This window comes from Nansenia antarctica (assembly GCF_963989245.1).
Source record: "Nansenia antarctica genome assembly, contig: SCAFFOLD_416, whole genome shotgun sequence".
Taxonomy (NCBI): domain Eukaryota; kingdom Metazoa; phylum Chordata; class Actinopteri; order Argentiniformes; family Microstomatidae; genus Nansenia; species Nansenia antarctica.
In genome coordinates, this window is record NW_027662961.1 from 1 (window position 1) to 5,590 (window position 5,590).

At 47.4% G+C, this 5,590-nt stretch overlaps 1 long non-coding RNA gene across 1 annotated transcript; it reads left to right on the forward strand.

Moving 5' to 3' along the window:
- Window positions 1-1,549: 1,549 nt before the first annotated feature.
- LOC308175365 lies at window positions 1,550-4,710 on the forward strand. The gene is made up of 3 exons (XR_013937954.1): window positions 1,550-1,626; window positions 3,316-3,394; window positions 4,608-4,710. It is a non-coding gene; the product is annotated as an uncharacterized lncRNA (long non-coding RNA).
- The last annotated feature ends 880 nt before the right edge of the window (window positions 4,711-5,590 follow it).

The window sequence follows — 5,590 nt, forward strand, 5'->3', positions numbered from 1 at the left end:
TGTGTGGTGATACAGGACCTGGGCTAGCTGCTGTTGGGGAGGGAGGGTGAGTGAGGGGGGGGACGCTATCAGCACCACCAGCCTGCCGTCTGACCGCAGCCCCTCCACTTCCTGTGGGGCCCTAATGAGACCGGCCGGCCCCTGATAAGCAGCCCAGAGCTGCAGGTTTAGACATAGGGGGGGGGGGGGGAGTCATGTGGCCTGGGGTGGGGTGGTCCAGTGGTCTTGCACCACCGCGGTCTGCAATGCACACATTATGCACCATGTCGGCATGGGTTTGAATCTGGGTCATGCCCTGCTGACATGCCCCTCTCTCTCTCCCTTCTTCTCCTTACTTTCCTGTCTGTCTTCTCTGTATCTGTCCAATAAGATGAAACACTTCTCACTTCTGGATGCTGTGATGAATCTCACTGCTTACCCCCCCCCCCTCCTCCCTCAATCCCTTCATGATGTTCAGTTTCGGGACACACACAGAGGTGTGTGTGTGTGTGTGTGTGTGTGTGTGTGTGTGTGTGTGTGTGTGTGTGTGTGTGTGTGTGTGTGTGTGTGTGTACAGTAAGGTCAATCAGTCACCACCGTGGCTTGTTCTTGTCTGGTTGATGCCCCAGTAAGAGACAGGAAGTAGAAGGGGTTAACGTCACCTTCCTGTATGTGTTTGAAGGCCTTGAACACTCTCACCCATCATCTACTTCCTGTTGACCCCCTGGGGGGCAGATTTCTCTCTGGCCCGTTTTGGCAGGATGTGCTCTGAGATATAAAAGTGTTTTATTTCAGGGTTTTTTTCCACATATTGAAAATATTGTGGTGCCTCACTCTTTGTATGGAAGTAGACACAGTGCCCCCCTCAATTATTGGGACAGTGAAACGTTTTTCTAGTGTACATATTGGCTTCACCACTTGAAATTACACATTTCATACAAATAACACAGTTCATACATAGGCCTGTGTTTCATGGCACCAGTATTAGGACAGTTGGCTTGACGTGACAGCCAGGTGTGTTCTGTCACGTCACTGGTGCAGGCGTAAGAGAGCTGTCAATGTCTAGTCTTGATTCTAGGCTTTGCGCCTTGCCTTCAGAGTGTCTGTCAACATGAGGACCAAAGGTGTCATTGGAAGTCAAGGAAGCCGTTATGAGGCTGAACGATCTGGGGGTGGGGGGGGGAATCATAAATAGCCAAAAGGATTATACCAAAATCAACATAATAAAGCACTGGTTAGCTCAGTAATCACAAACAGCCTGGTAGACCGAGGTAGACCTTTGCAGTGGATGACTGAAATGTGCTGACTAATCAGGGTTCCGAGTCGTCCTGGAAAACCTGGAAAATTGACTAACATTACCAAATATCCCGGAAAAAAAATCTATGTTGTCCTGGAAATGTTTTATTGTATTTTAGCCCCTGGTCAAAATAAGAAAAAAATGCATCACTTCCGAATAATCATGAATGGACACTGTATGTCCATCTGCTAGGAGTCATGAAAAAGAAGGACATGTAACGACCACCTGAAATGACATGTGATGTGGTAAACCTGCGCTTGTGTTTCCTCTCTGCAGCCCGTGTCCAGAGCAGGGAATGGGCGACGAGTTCAACCTCATGGATCACTCAGACCTGTACATCTTAGACTTCAGTGAGTACCTCTCTCTACTGTCTTTCTGTTTACTTCCTTTAATGTCTTAACTCGTAATTGGCAGTGTATAATTAATGTCTTTCTATGTGTGTCAGACTAGTGTCATTTGTTGTGTCAGACTCGACACAACAACTCGAAATCGACATGACCTTTCGACCCCATCGATACCTCCATTACAGTACATCATTAAGCGTTGTGGAATGAGAAGCTGTGGTATATCGTGGATTTTGGCACATCAAGCAGGGTGGTTAGGCACGACAAGCTTTCTGAACGCTTCCTAATGGTTGTAATTACCATGTTTTAATCAGCAGTCATCAAGGAATGAGTGATCCCCTGAAAGAAATATTTCATTCACGAACACAAAGCTCTAAATGAAAGCTTCTTACATGGAGTGTCCTTACCCGACCTCGGTTTGCATAACAAACATGTTGTTGCTGCCAGGGGGTCTTCCAAGGGAGGGGACTGATTTCTTTTTTTTGCCTTTCTGTCTCTAGTGGCTGGCTACCTCTTCCAATTGTTTGGAAAATTTGTTTGGAAATTCAAAGGGAATTTCTCCACGATAGCCAGAGGTGACCATAAACATACACCCTGCTCCTTGAATCACATCCTCAACTACCTGTATGTTGTCTGTCCCTCCCTGCCTTCCTTCCTTCCCTGCTCCACACACAGACACACACCTAGTGGGGTAGTGGTGGTCTAGTGGATAGTGAGTTGGACTTGTGATCGGAAGGTTGTGAGTTCAAATCCCGCCTGAAGCCACACCACTACTAGTGTGCCCTTGGGTAAGGCACTTAGCCCTCAGTTACTCCAGGGGGAATGTCCCTGTAATTCGTAATTGTAAGTCGCTTTGGATAAAAGCGTCTGCTAAATGGCAAAATTAAATTAAATTAATTCATTAATTAATTAATTATTACACCTCCCCTCTGGGCCTAGTGATGGTGACAGCGGTCCCTGTCCCTCCCTTCCTCCCTTCCCTGCTCCACACACAGACACACACCTCCCCTCTGGGCCTAGGGATGGTGACAGCGGTCCCTGTCCCTCCCTTCCTCCCTTCCCTGCTCCACACACAGACACACACCTCCCCTCTGGGCCTAGGGATGGTGACACCGGTCCTCTGGGCCTAGGGATGGTGACACCGGTCCTCTGGGCCTAGGGATGGTGACACCGGTCCCTGTCCCTCCTCCCAGTAATAAGCCCCACCTCCCTCCTTTGGGCCGGTCCAATAAAGCCATTTCCTGTTGGCAGTGTGAGCAGTCTGACACTCTGTCAGGTTCCCAGTAAGGGTCCATGTGTGTGTGTGTGGCTGAAAATAAACCCGACTGGCAGTGCCCGCACTCTCGTCCCCGGGAAGAGCAGACCTCTGATCTCCTCCAGAGCCACACGTAGAGCCACGTAGAGCCGCCCTGTGCCAGTTGTGTGCCAAACCCCTGTTCCTGCCCCACTGTGTGCCACTGTACATATGCTGGCAGCATAGTCTGACTGGCACAAGCATTTTATTTTCCAGAAGCTGCGCAGCATCTTGTCACTGGAGTGGGGGGGGGATGTGTTTTGTGGGCAATTTGACAGTGTTGCGAACGAGGTTCTTGTCGTGAACGCCTGCCCTGCGTCTTACAGGATGTGCTCTGTGGGGTCGATTTCATGATGATTCAACATGTTTACGTTACCCTTACGTGTTGTGCTTCTTTTCAGGCCCTAATTTGAAAACGTTATGCATGATGGCCGTTATTCAACACAGCCTGGAGCAGTCTGGACTCCCGCACGACATCAGGTGAGACAGATCTCTCCGCGTGGTTGGCGGTGTGTTTTTTGAGTGTTTGACATTATTGACTATTACTTGTATGTTTGCTATAATACCAGAATAAATTACCATTTTCATTGTTAAAGGTTGGGGTTTTTTGCGATTAAGATATTAAGTGATTTCTTGCCAATGATCCATGGCTGTCTTTTTGACTGTCGGCACACATCTAAAAATCGATTAATCGTTCATACCGCCCACTGATTAATCAACCATGAACATTTTCAGTTATGCACATCCCTAGAAGGTAACCCTCCTCCCACCTACACACACACACACACACACACACTCACACACACACACACACCTACACACACACACACCCACCTACACACTCACACTCACACACACACACTCACAAGAGGGAGTGAGTGAGTGTGAAACCAGAGCCAGTGATAACAATCTGAGGCTCGACCTCTGACCTCTCATCAGGTCAGCACTCGGCCTTGTCGTCAGTCTGTGCTCCTGGTTCTCGGGTTGCAGGGAGGCAGCCAGGCCCTGAGACCCACAGCAGCAGGGGAGGACCGGGCCAGAGAGGGAGAGAGAACAGGACAAACGTGTTAGGAGCTGAAGTCCAAAAGACTTCACCTCGCTCCACCCCCAAAATCAATTAATGATATGATGATTAATTAATTACAAAACCTCCTAACTGCTAAATGTTCTGATTCGCTGTTTTCACTTTAAATGACGACAACAAGGAAGGCTGCATGATGGGTCTGTCTGTGGAAAAAAACCTGCATTTTGCAGATAGGAGGTTTCGCGTTTCGGCCATCGATATATATATATATTTTTATCTGTGCTCGAATGAGCAGTGTCCGTTCAGTTTGTCACAGCGTTTGACCTCCTAAGACTTGAGAAACGTACTATCCTTGTGTTAATACCGGTCCGTAAAAGAAGTCGATAGTGCAGCTTGCAAAGCTGACAATAATGTTAGAATAACAAAGGCATTGAAACTCTTACTTGGTGGCCTGGTGTGGTCCAGTGGTCTAGCACCGCGGTCTACAGTGCACACATATGCCCATGTTGGCATGGGATTGAGTCTGACCCATGCCCTGCTGACATGCCCGCTCTCCCTTCTTCTCCTTACTTTCCTGTCTGTCTTCACTGTATCTGTCCAAATAAAATGAAAAATACCTTTAGTAAGGTAAAGAACCGTCTCTGATTGTGCCTCTGGTTTCTCCTGCAGATGGGAGCTGGCAGCGATGACCACCAACAGCAACATCAGCCGGCCCATCTTCTCGTCCCACGGCTGAGGACGGATTAGCAGAACCTCACACCGGGCTTCTTCTTTTTTCTTTTTTTTTTTTCTTTTTTTTTTTACTACAATTGGTTTTGGACAGGCTTTTTTTGTACTGTTTAGATTAGATTGGATTTTTGTTCTTCTTTCTGGGGTTTCGCTGTCTCCCAAGTAAAAAAAACAACAACGTTTTTAAATGTCTACTCTGCATAATTACTTCAATGGACACTGTTGGGTTTATAACGTTTACGAAAGCCTTATCTGGGGTTTTTGTCGTTCCATCATACAGAACTTAATGAAAATTCACGTGGGATCGTTTGACAGTATTACGTGCATATAATTCTCCGGACAGAGTTTTTTTTTTGGAGAGTTTGGACAGAGATTTTTTTTGTCTCACTACTCTACTCCTGTGAGAATCTTGACTGCTCACACCTGAACTGCAGCAGCATCAAGTCAGCGTCTCAAGAAATCAAATCAGCCTACGATAATCATGTACGTTGGGGGGGGGGGGGGGGAGGGGAGAAAGAACTCTCGTCAAAAAGGTCCTCGGTATGTAAATCTCTTCTCTGGGAAGTCACGGACAAAAAAAAAGATGTCCTCCCCAGTGAGCCGACACTGTCTAAACCGTCTTCCCAGAGAGGAGGCCAGAAGGAGAAGCGTCTACCACAACCACCCCCACAGACTTGGATAGCTGTGGTCTCCGTTCTATCTTACAATAATCCGTTCACTCTAACCGAGTCACGTTTATTTATCTCCAGGTTAATCCTCGACAGTTCCTCATACAACACGTTAAGATGTTGGGTATAGCACATGACGCCTAGCGAACATACAGACTGTCAAGTGAACAACTTCATTGAACACACACGGGTTCCAGTTTATCTGTATATTGCAGTTGATCTGATCCAGTTATCTGCCTGACTTGTATCTCTCAG